Source organism: Drosophila teissieri, chromosome 3R (assembly GCF_016746235.2).
Source record: "Drosophila teissieri strain GT53w chromosome 3R, Prin_Dtei_1.1, whole genome shotgun sequence".
In the NCBI taxonomy this organism is placed as follows: domain Eukaryota; kingdom Metazoa; phylum Arthropoda; class Insecta; order Diptera; family Drosophilidae; genus Drosophila; species Drosophila teissieri.
In genome coordinates, this window is record NC_053032.1 from 18267418 (window position 1) to 18288377 (window position 20960).

The 20960-nt window shown below is 39.2% G+C and overlaps 1 pseudogene; it reads left to right on the forward strand.

Moving 5' to 3' along the window:
* Positions 1-88: 88 nt before the first annotated feature.
* LOC122618892 lies at positions 89-14257 on the forward strand (annotated as a pseudogene).
* The last annotated feature ends 6703 nt before the right edge of the window (positions 14258-20960 follow it).

Sequence of the window (20960 nt, forward strand, 5' to 3'; positions counted from 1 at the left end):
TTAGTAAAGACAGTCTGCTTGTTTTTTCATATTTTATATTCAATAGTTCGGTTGCATTGTCGGTTTCTTTCAGTATACTATCCCCAAAATGCACCACTGGCTGTTGTTGCTCGGTGGGTTGGCTGGTAATTATAATTCGCCCAGCTCGTGAGCAAAATAAATTAAGAAAAGCAAAGTTCTGCATCGGAGTTTGGCCAGGACACTGTTTTGCTTTGCGCCGCTCGAGGCGAACGGCATGCTCCACTTTTATGCAATTTGCCAGGGGCGAAAATTCTTGCCTTAGGTGCAGCAGCAGCAGCAGCATCAGCATCAGCATCAAGGAGGCTGGAAACGGAAAAGCCATGTCCTGGAAATTGCATTTTCGCCAGGCAGCAAATAAAATTGCAACAAGGACGACAGCGTCGAAACTTTTATTGAACTTGTGAGTTGAATATTCGAGCTGCGCTCCAGCAAAGTCATCCCAATATTCCACATCCTTTGGCCGCCTTCTCCGTGGCTCTGCTCAAATTTTGCCAAGGCACAACATTTTTCGATGCTGGTAAAAGTTAACTATGAAAACCAAAGGAAGTTAACTGTTGAAATTAGTAAAAATGCAGAAAAGTTGATGAATTTTCTGGGGGACATGGAGCGGATTTGATGGGCGCCAGGATATGCAAATAAGCGAGCTAATACTGTATTCTTTATATCAGTTAAACATTTCAATTATGTTTATGGCAGAAATGGTAGAAATGTTACTGAAGATAAGCATCTGTATACTCGGTACATGGTGGATTTTTCTATATATTACTTTTATATATATTTCAAGGATTCGCTCCTGCTTCGATCTGGCCACAAAATGCTGCCAGGCTTGGGCGAACGGGTTTGAGTTTCGAAACTGCAGAGTACGAGAAGCTGGCCAAGGCAAGGCACCCCATTGACATTTTGCCCAAACTTGATGTTGATGTTGAAAATTTTCATCAAGTTGCATAAAAATAACAACGAAAAACAGAATGTTCCTTCTTGCTGGTTTTTCTTGTTGTTGCAAACAAACTGTGAGGAAAACTCATCTAAAATGCATAAAATTTGAGTTGATGAACTGGCAGAAGAGTGGAGTGGAGTGGAGAAGCTGTGGAGGCGATGGAGCAATCAACAGCAAGCTGCTGCCAACGGCAAGAAGAAGGAGGCGGCCTCCGATGACTTATGGCCAGGACATGCAGGATGTGGACGAGTGGCGTTCAAAGTTATTGGCTAATGCAAGGCTGCCAATTGAGGCGAAACGAAGGCAGGACTGGCGCAAATTTGTGAATAATTCAGAAATCAATTTCAAATGGACCCCAGACAAAAGATGAACAAGAATCACACACTTTGCGCAGACAAAAGAGTACGGCCAACTTGGAGCTGGAGTTGAAGATGGGGAGGTTTGAGAATGGAACTGGAGATGTCCAGACAATGGCCAAGAATGGCAAACAATTGAACCGAACATGGCAGCTACATGGCAGCCCAACAAGAAGCAGTTAGAATCAGACGAGCTCCGAGCCTTGGCTTTATAAATAAATAAGAGCGCTGGAAATAAATGCAAAAGGATCTGGCTGACAGGCGGAAGGACATGTGCATATATTTGAACAATGCAGCAACGGCAAAGGCAAAGGCAGCCATAAAAGACAGCAACAAGAAATCAAGAGCAAGAAACAAGGATGCACAAGGACCAAAGCGTGCGAAGGACAACATCCAGAAGACACACACACACACACATATTTAAAGCCAGGAGGAGTGATGCTGTCTGGCCATAAGTAAATACACTCTAGCACACACCGAGCTGAATTTCTTGTTTTATTTCGGCATTTTATTGTTGGCAAATTCCTCCCCAGCCCCAGAGCCTTTGCTCCTTTTTGCACAAGACGTAGCCAAGGGCAATGACAACGGCGATGGCCATGCCAACAGCAGCGTCAAAATAAACCTAAACCTCAACCAAGATGCAGACTCCAGAATCCAGAGTCCAGAGTCCAGACTCCACTTCCTCACCCTGCAGTTCGGCTTTTCCAGGCGAACTTCGTTGTGTTGCCAAATTAAAGTTTTCAATTAAAATTTGGCCATTGTTGTCATTTGGCTGCCTGCCCTCCTCAATCTTCCCAGCTTCTTGTTGTCATAGGATAGAGCCGAAAACTGCCAAGGGGCGTGAGATGCGCTGAAGGACTATCTACCACTGAGCCTGCAAGGACAATCAAGAATAAGTTCAAAACTTCCGAAATCTGATTTGATTACTGTCAACTCACTGAGCAAAAAGTGGCAAAGAAACAGCAGGTTTTGATTAAGCAAAGGAACATCTCTCCATGGTTTACTAATTATTGAACTATTTATATATATTTAATAAAATGTTGTTATATGATATGATAACATTCACGAAACTGTATCAATACTAATCAATTGAATCAGACCTTCCAGTAATGAATGAAGTTTGTGCCTAATTATGGTATACTCTTATTTTTTTCAGTGCCATCTAACTGCGAGACAGCTCTATCTCGGCTGATTAGTCAGCGAAACCCACGCACAAAAGCGCGTCATTAATATCCATAAAGGCCGGGACGACTTCTGCCCAGATGGATCACTTTAAATCAGAGGGACAAAGGCTGCATTAGCTCCGTTTGACGGGTCGGCGTTTCGTTAATTAGCGGCTCTTTCATCAATTTTAATATAATTTTGTAACATTCAACGGGGGCCGCAACCGCAGCCGGCCAAGAGAAATGGGGGTCCTCAAAAAGATGCCATATACGAGTATGTATTTATATACTCGTACAAGTATAAGGCAGATATGTTGTACAGCATAGTTCTTTACAGTTGAACAAGCTGGTCACTGGTAGGTGGATAGGCCTGCGGAGTTGGGGATCCTGGGGAGCAGTGGGAGTTATGATAACATTCATTTGCCTGTGAATTTCCCAAAAGGCGTGTTACAAACTTTGGGGCGCTGCTCGAACTATCCGCAAAGAGGGAGGTTTGGGTCCAGAAAAACACGCATGGGCAAACATAAGATGTGTGGGGGCGAGGATGGCTGGATGTGAGAAGACCAGGACCAGGGTCGGGTGTATTTCAGTACAAAGGATTATTTCGTCTCGACCAAACATGCAATTAATTATAAGCTTAAGGCCTTGGGTCCCGTCCCTTTATGCTTTACGGCTCGTTGCATGTTGTTGTTGCTCCTGTTGTGGCACTTCCACATGGGGCTTGAAAACTTGAAAGATAATAACCTTAGCTTACAGCCAGACGGAAACAAGGACATTGTGCCTGCGGGGTGAGCGACAGCAGGAGGAGGAGCGGGAGCACTACAACTATTATTTATTCCCAAAAGTTTAAGGCAACATCATTATCTTTTATGCACAACGGCATATCCAGCTCCTGACAATCCCGTCCAGTCCGGCAAGGATGTGCCCTTCCAACCCCTTTTCCAGCTTCCAGCCTGGGCTCCTTCAAGAAAACGTTCCTGGGGTTCAAACTTCTATCTGGGCGAGTGTGTGTGTGTGTGTGTGTATGTACACTCTTTCATTAAAACCCACTCGCACACGCCCGCATAAAAGTTGCTGCGGCCATATTCCTGGCCAACAACCCCCGAACTATATCCTTTTTCAGGGACCTGTGGGTGGGCGGTCGAAATTCTGTGTTTAGTTTCACAAAAACTTTTCAACACCATCAGCTCAAGACATAAAAACTTATCGCCTGCCAGCCTACCCACCCTCTAAGCCTTTTTCCCCCCTCCCACCAACTCTGGAATCGAGTTTGCGTAGAGTCCAACCCCCAATTTGATAAATTTTCGGAACGAAGAGCTCTTGGAGCTGGTCATTGTGGTTGTTCCTTGGATATTGGACAACTGAATATCATACTTTATTCTGAAACCATGGAACGGGGCCAAGAGCCCTCGGATATCTTAGCAGACGTCACTTGGACTTAAGGGTTGCGACAATCGATTGATGAATTCAAAAATAAAACCAAAATTTATCATATGAAAATTTAATTTAAAACAATAAATTAAAGCATATTTTCCAAGTTCAATATTGAAGTAATAAAAAGGTTTCTGAGACAATAGCAGCACTACTGTGTTAGGGAAACGTTCAAAAAACCATGTGATACCTTGAGTCATGCAGCATCTTAGAATTTTTCCAACCCCTTAAGGCATCTTTCCTGCTAGCCGGTCAGAGGTCAAATTGACCAAGATTTTCTCACACTGTTTTGGGCAGCTTTTCAACTCTTTTCTCCGGCCGGCAACCGGACAGGCAGGTTTTTGGGAACCTTCGAGCAGCCTCCTCTTCGCCTGTGGGAACGGATGCTGTCCAGTTGTGGAATCACCTCCGTGTGGGAAAGAGCATCTTCGAGGAAAGCACTCCTAGCAGTGGCAGTGGCAGTAACAGTGGCAGTTGCAGTGGAGTGGAAGCAGCCAAGACTAGCTGTGAGTAATGGCAGGGTCAAGCCTTATCTAATAGCCGGGGCCAAAACGAATTGCAGTGGCAAAAAAGGGGGGCATCCGTTCGCCTCCACCCACAATTCGTGTGTTGCAGAAGAACTATTCAAACTTTCGGTCATGGCATAATACCTCCAACAGTTGAACAATCCAACAATCCAGCAATCCGGCAGTGGCCAGGACGAGGCACGTAGCCGGATTTAATGTCCCGCAGTGGTACTTGAGAAAAAGTAGTTGGCACATTTGGTAAATGGCCATGGGAATGGGCGGCAATCGGGATGGAGGTGCTGCTAAGAACTTTTACTTTGCAGCTGAAAAGTAATGGGAGATCCTGAATGGCTCCTCTCCGTCTCGCTCTATTCGCAAGAAACTTTTGCCAAAGCAAAAAGTTTGCTCAGCAAAAAGAACCTACATATATATACATACATATATATATGGATATATATCTATCTATGTGTACATACGAATCGTATATAATGTAATGCAATAAAACGAAAACTGTTTTGGCCTCGGCACCCAACCCAAAACCAAAAACTCAAACGGAGGGCCTTGGCAAGAAAACTTTCTCGTGCAGAGGGAGCTGAAATTTAATAGAAAACGTTCTTGTTGGAATTTTCATTTATAAATATTCCGGAGACGAAGTGGAGGGGGTGACGGCAGGACGAGACTCCAACTATTTGCAGCAGCAAATTCCAAGAAGTTTTAGCCAAGCTTCGGTGGCAGAAGTGGCCGAAGTGGTAGAAACGAGGGAAATGGGAGAAATGGGAGAAACGGGCCAGGAAATGGCAAAGGATGAAAGTCGCATCTAGCATGGCTTCTAAATACATTCATGTACATAACATTTTGTCGACTGGTAGTTTTTTGCAACTCTTTGCTTATGATTTATCGCAACCATCAAGAAGAAGCCCCCAGCCTCAATTTCGTCTAAGTGGAAGGCCAAATGGGGGACACTCGACAAAAATATCAGTTATATCTGGTATATGCTTTTAAACATGATGGCACAAAACTAGCAACATTCTTAAATATATTATTTGCACTATGTTGAACAATATTCCATATTCATTTCGAGTATATATCTGTAGAAGGAAGTGTAACCTAGGATAGATCTTTTATCGATCAAAAAACTCACTTTAACCGTATTGAAATAAATTCATTGAACTAAAATTAAGTGCTTAAATTCCTACATTTCTTTGAAAGCAATGGTGCATGCTCTCAAACATGTAAAGAAACATTTCGCTCAGTGCACAGTGGGCCGATTAGGTGGGACACACGCAATTTGCATGCTGCTTTGGGGGATTGGTGGGTGGTTTTGGGCGCACATACTCCACGGCCGAGTGCTTTTCATGTTCCACTTTTGATGTTCGACCGCACGCATTACGGATCTGCCTTGGACGGAGCAACTATTCCGGCATCTCGCCGCCTTCTGCGGAAACTTTCCCCTCGTCAAAGTCAGCTTAATTAATGAACAGCCTCCCACCCAAAATCGAGGTGGTGGGGGGTGTGGTGGCAGTGGAAAATCAATATTCAAATGCCCGGATGCGGAATCCTTTTTGTAGCCCTCGTGGCGACATCAATTAGAACACGTCATCTTGGCCGCCTCCGAGACTTTCGACCAGCAATGACGGTACAGTCACACACACACACACATATGTACACCCATACACCCATGCCCATGGCCAGAAGTAGAAGAAGAGGCGTGGCATGGTCGAGGGGTGAGGGTCTGAGAACTGGTTTTTGCGCTTGGTGTGCGAAAACTCACCCCCGAAAACGCAGGAAGATGCTGCCGGCTGAACAACCTCCGCCCCTAAGCGATTCTAATAAGAAAGCGGCGCCATTTTGAATTTGAGAACAACCCCCGGTTCTGTAGGAGGATAATAAGTGCGGGCTGAGTAAGCGTGCTTCTTATTTATGACATTTTTATGCTAATGGAATCTGTCCTCATGTCCGTATGTGTGTATGTGTGTGAGTACGTGTGCGTGGTGTGTATGTGTGTGGCCCTCGAGGATTAAGGCCTCTGATAAGAAAACACTGCGAATCCTTAATATACTCGTTCGTCTGAACGTGTGTGTGTGTGGTGTGTGGTGTGCTGATTGTTGCAGATGGCGGCAAAATAACGGACATTTTATGGCGGGTATTAAAATATTCATTAAGGAATATGGAGCAGTAGAGAAATGCAATCGAGAAAATAATTATATAAATTATGCAAGGGCGAATCGCTGAAGGGAAATTAATTAAGAGTAAGGTATTTGGCATGAGAAGAATAGGGTAAAATTCAATTTATATAAGACAAATTAATTCTAAGAAAACTAATCTTTCTTATCTTACTACTTAGAACCAAAATGTATTATCTTCAGCATTTTACAAGATTTTTTTAAAAACTCTAGCAATAAAAGTAATAAAGGAAAAGGAGATATCCTGCGCATCTTCTGGCATTTAATTCGGCATAAAAAGTCTGCAACATTTCCGTGCATTTATTAAAGCACAAGTCTTGCCATTTCCTCACATCCTTTATTAACATTTTTATTAGTTGGAAGGGAAATTTTCAACTCCCGAAGCAAAACAAATCCCAACTCACAGCGTTGAGGGGACAGAGCCATTAGGCACTTGTGTCTTTATGGCGCTGATAAACTCTTTTGTAGGAGCAATACTTGCAGCTGACATAATTATAAAAGGAAACAAATGTGTCACACACGGACACACAATCGCAGAAAAACACATACACACTTTCCGAGGGACTCTCGCAGGACCCACAGATACAATTACAGCAGCAGAAACAGAAACAGAAGCAAAAGCAAAAGCAGAGACACATATCTGAAGGGTTCAAGCTGAAACAAAAGGATTCTTCTTTGGCACACAAAATCGTTAATGATAAAAATACAAAAATGGGTAACACACATGTTTAATGCCAAATGTGGCAGCCGGGCAAACACTGCTACATTAAGCTTGGGCGGAGGACGAAAAAGGACACGTACACAGACACACGCAAAGGACTAATGAAAGCACGGTGAAAAGGGCGGTGAAGTGAGAAAAAATGGAAGAGAAAAAATGTTAAGGATGCTAGCAAGGAAATCAAGCAAAAGGCCAAAAGATTACTTTACTTTACATTACTTTTATTTTAATTTCAGTATTTGAATAATAACAAAAAATGTAATTCATATAATCAACTTAATACATTTAGTTCAGCTTCTTGATACATTTCTTTCAGATTTTCCTTTCCCACAGTTGGTTTCAAGTTCTCCAGTGCCAGCGGTAGGATCCAGAAATCCCAACCACATTCCAGCCACGCCCCCATTTAAAGGCTGACTCGATCCAGGGACCAGACACAACCGGAAGCCATTTCCTTCGCCAGGCTAAATCAGCCAAAAATTCCCAATTAATTTGCACATCAATTTTCAGGCGTAAATAGAAACCGACTACGTCGCCCAACCCCTTGACCAAATTAAATTGCCTTGCGAAGCATCAATAATGGCATAAAAATTGATTACATTTGCTGGGGACAGCAGCCAGAAGTCCAGTAGTTATAGTTGAGATCCAGATCCACTGTTGGCTGCCCAGGAAATGGGCTAGAAGGAGCTGAGGCTTAGCCCATTCCAGGCCACTGGTCCCAAGCTTTCCTCCCTCCATTTTCTTGCACTAACACCAACTATTAAGAGGGGGGAGCGGGGGGAATATCCTTGAGGCCCAAGCGTGTCACAGTAGTTGTGTATCCGTGGATGAAAATGGGTCTTACGCTCGAGCACTGAGAAATAAGTTTTGGATTTGTTTTAGATTAAAATTAAATATTTATACAGAAGATAAAAACTAAGTCTATTTATGCACAATATCTTACTATGAGAAATTCTTAAATAAATGTGTTCTCAATGAGTAACTGTTTTTGTAAGCATCCAATCTACCTTATTCTCTGTTTAATCAATAAGTTATATAATATTATATATAAATTATATTATATTCCAATAAACGCTTAATAAAGTGTGAACTTATCAACCTTGCCTTGTTTTTAAAAGAGCCCCCGATTTTTTTGACTGCACTGCCACTCTGGAGATAGTTGCCATAGAACAGGCAACATCATTTAAACTTGCACTGATGAGGGTGAATACAAAATACAAAATACGAAATACAAAGTAAAAAAATGTTTCCGTTTCTTGTTGTCCTGTTTTGATGACTCTCTCTCTGTCTGCCTGTGGGTGTATAAGTATTTATGTGACCGTGTGTCTGTGTCTGTGTGTGTGTGTGTGTGCGTGTGTCTGGGCCAACTAATAAATATGAACGAAATGAAACTGCCCAAAAATTTCCACACAATCACACATTATGCACACCCTCGCACACACATGCACACACATTAGCTGTATAGTTTTGCCTGTTGGCTTTCAAGTTGACTGCAAAATCCGCAAAAGAACGCCACACGCACACACCCACATAACTGCCCCCCTTAAGAGTCTGTGCCTCTGTAAGTGTGTGTGCGCATGCCAACTTTCGCTTCATAAGTGGTTGCCTCACATGTCCCTGCACAAGTATGTGTATGTGTGTGTGTGTGTGTGTGTGCGTGTGTGTATGGGTGCTGAAAAATGAACCCATCATGGCCGAAAAACTACAGCCGGAAATTCGGTTAGCAAGTGTTGGCTCCCAGTTTCCAGCGTGGGTGTCCTGTATGTGTGTGTTTAATGAGTGTCCTTGTTCTCATACCCTTCAAGTGGAAGACTACGCGCCGATCAACACCATCCGCACTATATTGATAGTTATTTTCTGCACCAGCAAGGGGCACATTGTCATCAATGCCAAGAAATATGGGATGCCTATATTAACTATCTATCTAACAATACTCCATTGAAGGATTGTTATCATTTTAGGTAATTAAAAATAATGTTTAAATATTCAAAACGCATCATATGTAATAACATTAAATACAAGTTATAATGAAATGTAAATCAAAATATAAATAAATATAAGAAAAACTTGAATATGTTACATATGTTTCAGTCAGAGCGTAGCATATTTTTCCATGGACAAAAGGAAGAAAAAGGGATTTAAAATGGATAATTAATCGTCAAAGGTCGGCTACAAAACCTAACTCATTCCCCAAGCATACAGATTCAGTTACATAAAAGAGTATGCCATCTTTCCTTGTCCGCAGTTTAACTTGTTTCATTCTGTATTTTTTTCTTGAAGTCAAATTATGGTAACATAAATGTGGGCGGCAGGCAGGCCAACAACATGGCAAAGGATAAGGATGAACCAAAAAAATGGTTGGCCAACCAAAAATGAGGGTCTTCGGAGCTGGGCAGAGATAGGAACTTGTGTGAGTATTTTTAGGCGCCTTTTTGATCCAAACAATGCCAGCCGACTCGACTGCCCTCCTTCCCCCCGCCCATTTGGACCCCCTTCTTCTTAAAGGCCAGCATTTTCTCTGGAAAAGCCGTTTGTTGAATTTATTTTCCCCATATCTGTTCGTGTGGGTTGAGCAGTGTGTTGGTATGTGTGTGTGTGTGAGCGAGTGTGTTTGTGTGTATCTTTTGCTGACTTTTCAGGCACTCAGACGCTCGGCCTGGATACACACGGTCAGGACACTTTCACAGGATAAACTGGCACGCACAATCCTTCTTGGCAAGGACCTCCTTTGTGTAGGCCCTGTCTGTGTCTGTGACGGTGTCTGTGTGCGAGTGTGTTGTTGTCCTTCTTGTGCCCGTTGTCCTTAGCAGGCATCCCATCCTTGGCCGCATCCCCAAATCCATTTTCTCTCTTTCGGTTTTTACTTGTATTTTATATGAAAACTTTACAACATACAAATTTGCATATATAGAAGTCCCCTCGTCGCTGTGTATGTGTGTGTGTGTGTGTGTATGTGAGTTTGTGTTAGTGTTTGTATGAGCGAGGAAAATGTATGCAAATTTCAAGTGTTTCCTCTTCGTTATGAACCCAACTTCAATGCAAAATTAACAGAAATATGCAAATTTTCTTTTCGTCCACTCCTCCCCTTCTCAAAATTTTAGGTGGCCAAAGGACCCGAGCCTAACGGCAGCCTTCATCTAAAGTTTAGGCATTTTGTACACAACTGTACCACAAAGTTTCCTGCAAGAAAATAAATGGAGAAACAGTCTTCGGGCGCCAACATTTTTAGATATCAAAAACTTAATATAAATAAATTATCGTTCGGAGTTCAATGCTGAAATAAGTTGACATGCAGATGAGGCATAAAGTAATTAGTTAATATTAATTAGTTGATATAAAAGTAACATTTTCATTTACCATATTATTTCTTACATTTTTTCAAAAAAAAACTTCTTAGATACTTAATATTTAAAAAGGCCCTTTTATAATTGCTGTCCATACTATAGTACCTAAATCTAAGAAAATTAAGATATTATTAAACATTTATTTCATTTTAAAGAGCTGAACCATTTCTTTTAATTAAAAATAATTCCTATTGATAGATATATATTTATAATTAACTTTATTCTCGGAAAAGTGTTTTTTCTTCAAAGGAAGTTTTACTGTATTGACGGCAATTTCAATTTGCACACGGGGCGTATCATTAACGACAGCCAAACGGTTCATTCACAATAGACCGCCAAACCTAGTCGTCCTGGCACCTAATGTCCCATTTCGGAATGCTCTCTCACACTCGCAGACATGGATAGATGTCGTGACCCCACCTCTAACCCAATGACCGGGACCAACCCGGGCCAAACAAGGGTTAACAGCAATTTAAATAATAAAAGTGCTCGGCTCCGGGATTCGGGGAAACGGAAAAGTACAAAAAAAGTAAAGCGGCGCAACCCTTAACTTGTTGCTATGCTCGAAAGATGGCATCCAAAATGAAACTAGCAAAGATGCGAAAAAAAATAACGGACGAAAAGGAGTAAGGATTCACCGTCGGTTGGCGACCAAGAAAAAGGTTGACCCACAAGCGGAAAGTTCCAGCTGATGTGGGTGATGGATTACGGATGGATGCATTGATGGTTGGGAGTCTGGGGCGACGGCCTACGCCAAATGGATTACATGGGGAAATCTGGGTTAGAAGAGCCTTTCGCTTGAACCGCTATTGACCTGAGCTGGTCATAAATTTAAAGCTGACAAATTTCGTTGCCGCAAGCAAACTTGTTTCCATTTCCAATGCGAGACGCCTAGGAACTGAGTGTGGAAAAACATGTTCAAATGAGGAATTTTTCCCATCATCAGGGCCAGACAATTGCAGTTCAAATGGTCAAGGATACGCCAGGAAGTAACTGAAGAACCCTCGGACCCTCGGAAACCAGTTTGGTCCAGCGGCTGCTGCTGTTGCTGCTGCAGCTTTTTTGAGCCCGCCAGGTGTGCCAACTGATGCTGCTGGCTACAGATCTCGATCCTTGGAACCACCCCGCGATCCCAGACCCACCACCACCACCAAAGGGAAACGCGAGCGTTTTCCGATCTTTTGAGCGTTGCTTTTTTCTACAATAAACTTGTCCAACGGGTTTTCATTGTTGCCAACGGCGTCCTTTGTCCACATTCTGGCAGACAATGGACAAAGCTCTAGCATCCTGATTGCGATCGGATCGCCTGGCGTCGGTTCGACCGATCTGGCGGGTATATAAACTGCGGCTGCTGCGCAGAATCAATCAGTTTCATTTCAATCTTCAAACGCTGAGGATCAACAGCAGCAGCAGCAGCAGTAGCAGCAGCAGTAGGAGCCGCACAGGAGCAACAGAAGCACCAGGATCGAGGACTCCTCGCAGCGCCATGACCAGGCGGCGCTAAGGAGGCTGTTGCAGCATCTCCACACCGACAGAACAACAAATTCAACCAAATCCACCGCAGCAAGCCCAACAAAATTCAGTCGAAAAAGTTGCAAAAATTCAACCGCCGAATGTCAGATTAATTTGTATAAAAAAAACCCAAGTACCAACAAGCCAAACAACAAACGAACAATTTGCGAAAATTGTTAATGTGACATTTACACATTTTCGTGATATGGTTAAAGTATAACAAAAATACCCAACACAAAAACCCAGAGCCTAAGTTTAAGCAAAAGTTAAACCAAATTCAAAAATTCAAATCAGCGAAATATCAAATGAAATCAAAGCAAAATTGAAATATTTCCACAACACACAAACACGATACCAACTTGGATTAATAATAATTGCAAAAAAACCAAAAGCAAAATTCCAAAGTAACATCGAAATTCACAACGGAAAGCTGATAGCCAAGAAAATTGTTAAACGCCTGGAACCAATTGGAAAGTTTACAACACATCTGGCCAAATAGCACGAGATGAAAAATCTTTAGTGAAGAGAGATAATAATATCGTTTTTATATCTTACAGGTAAGCAAGATTTTTAAACTTGTCAGTTTTTTAATGATTACATCCTTCCTACATACGAATACTTAAATATTTTAAAAAATATTTCTTTAAAGGAACCCCAGAAGCTGAAGAAAGGAAAGCTATTATGGATCGAGCAGTAACCATACATCTTGCATCCGGATCAAACTCACATCCCCATCAACGAAATTGTTATGAAACTCAACAAAATTCTTAAGTGTTTACTGCTCATAATTCTCTACTGCAATGACAATCTCGCCAAGAACGAAATTCAAAATCCACACTGCTATCAAAATCGAATCGAAATTCCCAACCAGCCAAACTGCCAGTGTCTTAAGCAACTGCCACGCCCCGTCGCCGCCCACCGAAGAGTCCTGTGCCCCGAGCAAAAAATCCGGCCAGCAAATCACACCGAAATCCGACAGAAACTGCAAGGAAGGAAACCCAAATTCAAGTCCAGGCGCAAACCAAATACCCAAGTACACTTTTGCTGGGGCCAAAGCCGACAAAGCTGATGATGATGAACTCGATGGCGAAGAGAAGGATCGAGCATTTGACGGCGAAAGCAGCAGAAGGACGAAAAGGAGCAGCGACGCCGACGCCGGCAGAAGCAGCAGATAACCAAGAGAAAGGAGAAAGCTGCCCCGCCGTAGATATCCAGCTGAATATCTAAGCAGGGGCAGTGATTTACCCCAAGCAGCAAAAGCCACCCCTCGACAGGAAGCACACACACATACAGCCCACATCCTGCGGCGAATTCACACACACAAGCACAAACCGAGACATAGAGAGAGAGAGAGCCGAAGCAGCAGCAAAAAGAGAGAGAGAGAGCGACTGAGTGCCCACCTTTTGCTCTCCGAATTTCGCAAGTATGTTTTGACTACTGTTTAGAAGCTTATTTCAAAAACAGATTTGAGAAACCCCCCTGGAGCCTTACTAAGTTAAATTCCAAAAACCAAGAAATTTTAATCACATTCAAAAATATCCAAATTCGAAAGCCCAAAAACCCAAAAACCGAGCCAAAGGTGAGCCTCCTTTCACTCTCGTTAGCAGCCCAGAAGCAAAATTTCAAAATCCCACCGACACAACTCAAAATCCAAAAACGAACTCTTCTTCTACGGCATCGCAGAAGGCTTCATTTCCAGAAGGCAAATCCAAGTATCCATGAATATCTTATTTTTGTTATTCAACCAAAGAGTTCGCCCCTGCCCCGCCAAATTCCACACACACAATGCAATAGTTTATCATTTTGTGTCCCAAAACGCAAATCGAAACAATACAAATTCCAAATTCGCGTTTCGTCCTTACGAATCTTTAGTTTAACCACAATATTAATGCAAAAATCAAGCAAATGCCAAAAGACAGTTTCGCATGGCCCAGAGCTTTAGGCGCAAATCAACCACCCAGCCACACTCACTCACACTCACACTCACACACACACACCCCACACACACACTTTAGGCAACACACACACGCGCAGGGGTATGCTCACCAATACACTCACCCATCAAACACTCACACCCCTTTGGCAATAAAATGGCTGCAAAGGAAGCTGCTTCTACGATTCCCAAGAAGAAAAGAAATAGCCTGACCCCAAAAGTTCGATAGAAAAATACAACGAAATCGAGTTATAGGTTATAGGTTAGCGAAAGGACTATAGCCAAGCCGAACTCAAGTTAAATAACTCAAGCATTTCTCAGCGCTTTCAATATTTCGTTGACATTTTCATTAAGGAAAGCAAAGGCGTTGCGGCATTATTTAATCACACGTTTTTGAAAGTTTCAAAGAAATATTAAATGCGCCAGAAGTGCTGCTAGAAATTTGTACAGCAAACGACGGTACAAAACCCCAGGAAGTCATTTAAACCACCCCCAACCCTTAGGAACACAAAAATGTCTTCTGGTCATTGACTTAGAAACAACTTCGACCGACGAAAATAACATTCAAACGGAAACCTCAATACGATAAGATCAGACAAAATCAAATCAATATAATGCCAAGCCAATTCAAATACTATATTCCGGTTAAAAATATTCTATACTTTTTTTATTCACTTACCCTCGGCGTGAAATTACCAAAAACGATATCAAAACTATTACAACCAAAAAATTCAAAATCAATCCAAATTCAAACAGAGTTTTACTATACAAAAAAATACAAGAATACAAAATACAAAAAATAATCGACCTTCATTATCCAAATCAAACCTAACAAATTAAAATCCGGAAAATCTCTAAAATTCAATCCTAAGTTCAAACACAAAAAATGTTGTTTATGAAAATTGTTTTTTAAAACTTCTTATTCAAATTCAATATCAGGTTAAACAAATTAAAAGTTATGGTCACACGCCCTCAATACAAAATCAAAAAAAAAGCAATTTAATCGGCCTGCTGAATTAAAAAAAACAATATATTCGAAATATAGTCAAAATACACAAAATTACATTACCTTCGCTTAAAATTTTTTAAATTTTTTAAAAATATTTAGTCAAAATCTAAAGCCTAATGATACAATATCACAAAATTACAAACCAAAAGCAAAACAAATCATTAACTTGTTAATCAGCTCGAAAATATTTATCTTCCATCCAAATTCAAAAAAGAACTATAATGAAATTTCAAACAAAATTAAAATTGAAATTCTAACTCATTAACCAAAATTAAGAAAAATTAAATTATTTTTTATGGCAGTACTGAAAATTATAGGGCACCCAAATTAAAACAAAACTTTAACTACAAATTTACTGATAAAATTCAAAATTTCAAATTTATCACAAATTCAAAGATTAATAGTTAACCATATTTTCAATTACAAAAATTGCTTCCAGTATAGAAATTCAAATCCAAGTAGAAAACAAAAAAATAATTAGCCTCTAAACTATTTTAAATCCTAAAATTTTCTTTTTATATAAAATCAAAGAGCACAACATTCACAAATTCAAAACCAAACAGCTAAAAATATAATAATCCAAATTCAAAATCAACAAAGAATATTACAAAATAAAAACTGCAAAACGAAAGATCAGTTCCGAAAAACATTCGCGTCTAAACTATTTTATATCCTAAAATTTTCTTTTTATATAAAATCAAAGAGCACAAGATTCACAAATTCAAAACCAAACAGCTAAAAATTAAATAATTATCTATCCAAATTCAAAATCAACAAAGTATTTTACAAAATAAAAACTGCAAAACAAAAGATCAGTTCCGAAAAAAAATTCGCATCTAAACTATTTAAAATCCTAAAATTTTCGTTCTATATAAAATCAAGGAGCACAACATTCACAAATTCAAAACCAAACAGCTAAATTATCCAAATTCAAAATCAACAATGAATATTACAAAATAAAAACTGCAAAACGAAAGATTAGTTCCGAATTCAGATTAGCACAGAACAAAATATTAAATTCCAATTCAGCGAAAATAAATATCCCGCAATTCTAAATTACAAATGTAAATATCCGTTTTCGAATTCAAAATCATGCTTGAAAATTAAACAAATTCAAAATCAATTTAAAGTGAATAACCAAAATTTCAATTCCAAGTCAAAACGTCAAATTTGTACTTTCATAATATCATTAAAAACCAAAACATCTAAGCAACCAAACTAAATCAGAAAATTTCAATGTTTGATTATTAACATTTTGTTAAAAACTCTAGCCAAGAAAGGACACCAAAATCAACCAAAACCGCAGTTGAAAACCTGAACATATACCAAATTTTTATTTCTAACTTAAAAACCGAAAATCACGATACATTTTAAAGCAATTTAAGAAAGTAAAAGCATTTTGAGAACCAATATCTAAAAACAAAAGTTCGAACCAAATCCAATATCAATATCCCAAAAAATGTACCTGTTTTCTCAAAAATTGTTTACAGATTTAATATTTTTAAAGATTAATTTTTATAAAATTTATTTTTGAAAACACCACGTTAAATGACCAAGTTAAGTTTCGATTCAAATATCAAGCAATTCGCTGCCTTTAAAAATAAGTTCCATAATTCAAAAAAAAGAATATTTTTCGACAAAGACAAAATATAAAATATTAATAAATTCAGTTAAGAAAAAATAAGCAAAGAAGCAGAAATAGAAAATTCCATTTCATATACCGTTAGAACAAAAACCATTTAAAATCACATTTAGTTAATAAATTGAAGATGAAAACAAGCAAAATTAAAATATTAGAAAATCTAGTCCTGAAAAAGTTTGAAAAACATTTCTTCAGCTCCTTCTTCATAAATCCTAATGACTGAAAATATCTAAATATCAATCTGAAAAAAACGAAACAGAATTGCAATGATAAACACAATTCAAAAGTCAACAAAACCAGTTCCTAAAAAATTGTATACATAAATTGACAAAAGGATTTCATTTGTAAATATCCAATCAAATTATAATCTAAATGAAAGGAAATTATTATGGCAAAGAAACATTTTCAATTAAAATTTCTTATTTAGGCTGCAATTATAAAATGTTTTATTCTGTGAAATACAGAACAAACAGCAATACAAAAATCAAAAATTTTGAAAAAGTCGATGTAAAACAAGTTAATTTAATTTAGAACAAAACTATTTACTTTCACTATTCACAACTTTAAAAACTTTTATTTTTACATTTCATGAATATATACATTTTTAACATTTCGAAATATTCTCTAAGGTATCTACTTAAAATTTTAAAAACTTTTCAAATTGCTTAGCTCAATTTATCAAATTTAAAATATGTGCTACCAGTTTAAAATTTTCAATATTATTCGCAATTAAAAAGGTCTGGAATACCAAAATTACCCGATTTGAATCTCAAAAGAAATCAAAATGCCTTAAACCCCAAAAATAATACATGTATTCAGCAAAATATTTAACAAATCATATGAGAAATATTATTCATCCAAATGCTGTTAAATTATTTATACTTTTAATAGACAAAGAGGTCTCCTTATTCAGAACCAAAAATAATAATAACATATCTAAATTACTTTATTTTAGAACCAGCCAAACCAAATCCAAAAATCCAAATTCAACTTTCGGCTCCTCTGGCAATCAACAAAATTGAAAAACGAAACCCAAAATTCAAATCAAAATTGAACCACATACCGGCCACAAAATTCAAAATTCAGACCAAAATTTAATTTAATGCATTTATCAGACCAGGTAATCAAAACTCTATCCAAAATCATACAATGCAGCATAGTATTTAAAAGTAATCAAAATGACAATAAGAAAAAGTGCACATTCAAAAGTCCAACCAAACCATTGCCAAATGAAATAAGTCAGAAACAAAACGAATCCTGTTCAGAAAACGCAGCATTTCGAGGAACCTTCGGTGCATAATTATTACCACATTAAGATGATTAAGTATTCGCAGCCCACCCATTAAATTCAGCAAACAAAACCAAGCCGCCAAAAATTCAAAAACAAGAGCGAAAAAAAAGAACTCCAGCTAAATTTCAAAAAGGCAGTATTATAAATTACAAGAAACTGCGGAAGTTTTAATGCGACAAATGTCAGGAGCAAAAACGGAGGCCGCCGAAAAGCACCAAAAATTCCAAACTGGAGCTGGCGAAGAAGACGCGACAGGAACAGGAACATGGTTAGGGAAACTCCTGGCAACTTTCTGGCCAAAATCTTACAAATGGCGGCCAAAGGGCGAGGCGAGCGGCCAAAGGGCAGATAAATCACAGCGAAACAAAACAATTCCCAGCTCTCGTGAAAATTCCAAATCCACAAGAACAAAAACTGAAACTGAATCTGAATCTGAATCTGAGCACTGTATACTGTAAACTATAACAAAAACCGAAACAAAAACAAAATCAAAGGCACGCGATTTCAAAGAAGAGGGTTGCAAGACCAGAAACCAAAATCAGTTGAGCCGGCAAAATCAGAATCCCAGGCAGCATCCATCCTCAAAAGATTCCACGATGACCATGACCACTTTGATCCGCCCCAAGAGAGGCGAAGTCCTCAAGCCCATTACTTTCGCCCGAAGGCCGCCGCACAAAAATCTCAAATTCGAAGACACACAACAACTTAACCCAAATCCAATTCGTAATCAAAATTATTATCAAAATCAGTATCTCAAACAAAATGAAGGCATCAGCAGGATGGCCAGCAGAACCGCAACTTTAAGTAATATTTGGCACGAGTGTCACGAGCACAGCTGAAAAACTTGAAACTCAAAACTCGCAACTCCGCACTCCAAACACCAAACTCAAACCCAGCAGCTGCTGACTCAAACCCAAACTCTCATTTTCAAATTGTGGTCAGACTTGGTTTCTTTGGCAAAAGTTCGAACCATCATCATAGCATCATGCAGCTGAAAGCACATCAAACAAAACTCCAAATTTATATAAACTACTGGCAATAGCCGAGGTCGAGGCATAATTGCCATCAATAAATAAAATATGGCTGGCATGAGAGCATGAGCGCACAGAAACCCACTACACGCTGCACTGCAGCAGACCCTCTGCCAAGAAGACAGGACACCCAATCCGAGCAAGAGACACCGACCCATCCTCCACAGCAGCCAGTCAATGGCCACTAGACAGCAGAACGTTTTGATTTATAAATTCATGGCAAAAGTTGCCCGGCCAAGTGGCAGCCGCCGACTATGACGACACATACTACAACCAACTATCCGACTATCCGACCAGCCAACCAACCAACCAACCACCCAGAGACTTGGCAAACAAGAAACTGCAAAAACCGTCTTATGAAATTACACATTTCCGACTTGTACTAGTAAAAACCCCTCGAAAACACCCAAGCCGAAGCCCCAAAAGAAAAAACCAAATTCAAGCAACCAAATTTACAACGAAGCCCCTCCTCCAAATCCGGCACAGAAATTTAGTTATGAATTTTATTTACACACAAGCCCATTTATAGAGCGCAGCATCTTCCCACCTTTGGCTAGTAGGACTACAAAAATCAAAGAAAAAACAAAAAAAAATCAAAGAAAAATCTAAGAAAAATCTTAGAAAAATCAGAAAAATCTAAGAAAAATCAAAGAACATACAGAAGTACCAAGAAAGTTTCGGGCAATTTGGAAATTTGCAAAATCATTGAGACAAACGCGAGAAGCACCCACGAAGAGTAGCAAATGGAATCTTGTACAATAGTTCTATTGAAAGACATTCGAAAAGCAACGAAAAGAAACGAAAAGAAAAGAAAGCTAGAAAAGCATATCCTTCCCGACCGATTAGATCTACGCAAAGAGAGAGACAGATAGAGATAGATAGAGAGAGACAGCCAAACGATAGGACAGGAAGTGTGCGAATACAGCACATATTCCATAGCCAGAACAGGAGATAAGGACCAAAATCGCGAAAAGTAAACATTTCGGACACAAGGTTGGGGATACCTAGTGTAATTGCTTAGACTTAAGAGTGTTGCACTCAGCCGAGTGCAGTGCCGACTGACCCCGCCCACAACAACGCCCCCAGCTGACCCCAAAAACCCCTAGATAATGGAAATTTCCCATCGGGCAGACCAAAAGATACACGTTAGCTTCACCTTAGGCCTTCACTTTAGACCCAAAAAAAATGAAATGAAGAACCGCCATCAGGAACTACGATTAAGCGCGAATTGTACCACGTAACTACACTCTGTATCCCCTTAGTTAAGCTAAAATTATACGAGATATACGAGAAATTGCTCCAAAAAAAAACGCACAAAATGCTAAAGAAAGGAAAACTAATGTAGATAATGCCAATCCTTTTGCCTAAAATTTCAACACTTGGAAATTTCGCAATCGAATTGCGAAATGTTTTAGACGAAACGATTGTCGCATTTTTTATGTGATTTTATACACACAATTCATTTGCACACAGAAGTATATATTTTTATATATTTTATTTCGATAATCTCCCTACTATCATTATCGTCGTCAGATTCAATTCTTATTTTTTTTCGACACATGTGATAAGCAAAAATGTTAAGCAAAGCATTGGAAAAACTAAATTTAACCAGGAAAAACCAAACAAAATCAAAACTGTGTTAATCAATCTTTGATAGATCTAAAACAAAAATTTAAGTTTCACTAAGTAAGCTAAAAACACGAATTTAATGTATCCAAAAGTATCATTTAGCAAAAATCCATCAAAATCACAATTAATCCTTTGTACGAATATATATTTTAAATTGTTATTTCAACCGCACCACCTCAAAAACACATAAATATTGTAAACATTAGAAATAGAGAGATTACTAATATCAAACAAAAATCAATAAAATTGTACAAGCC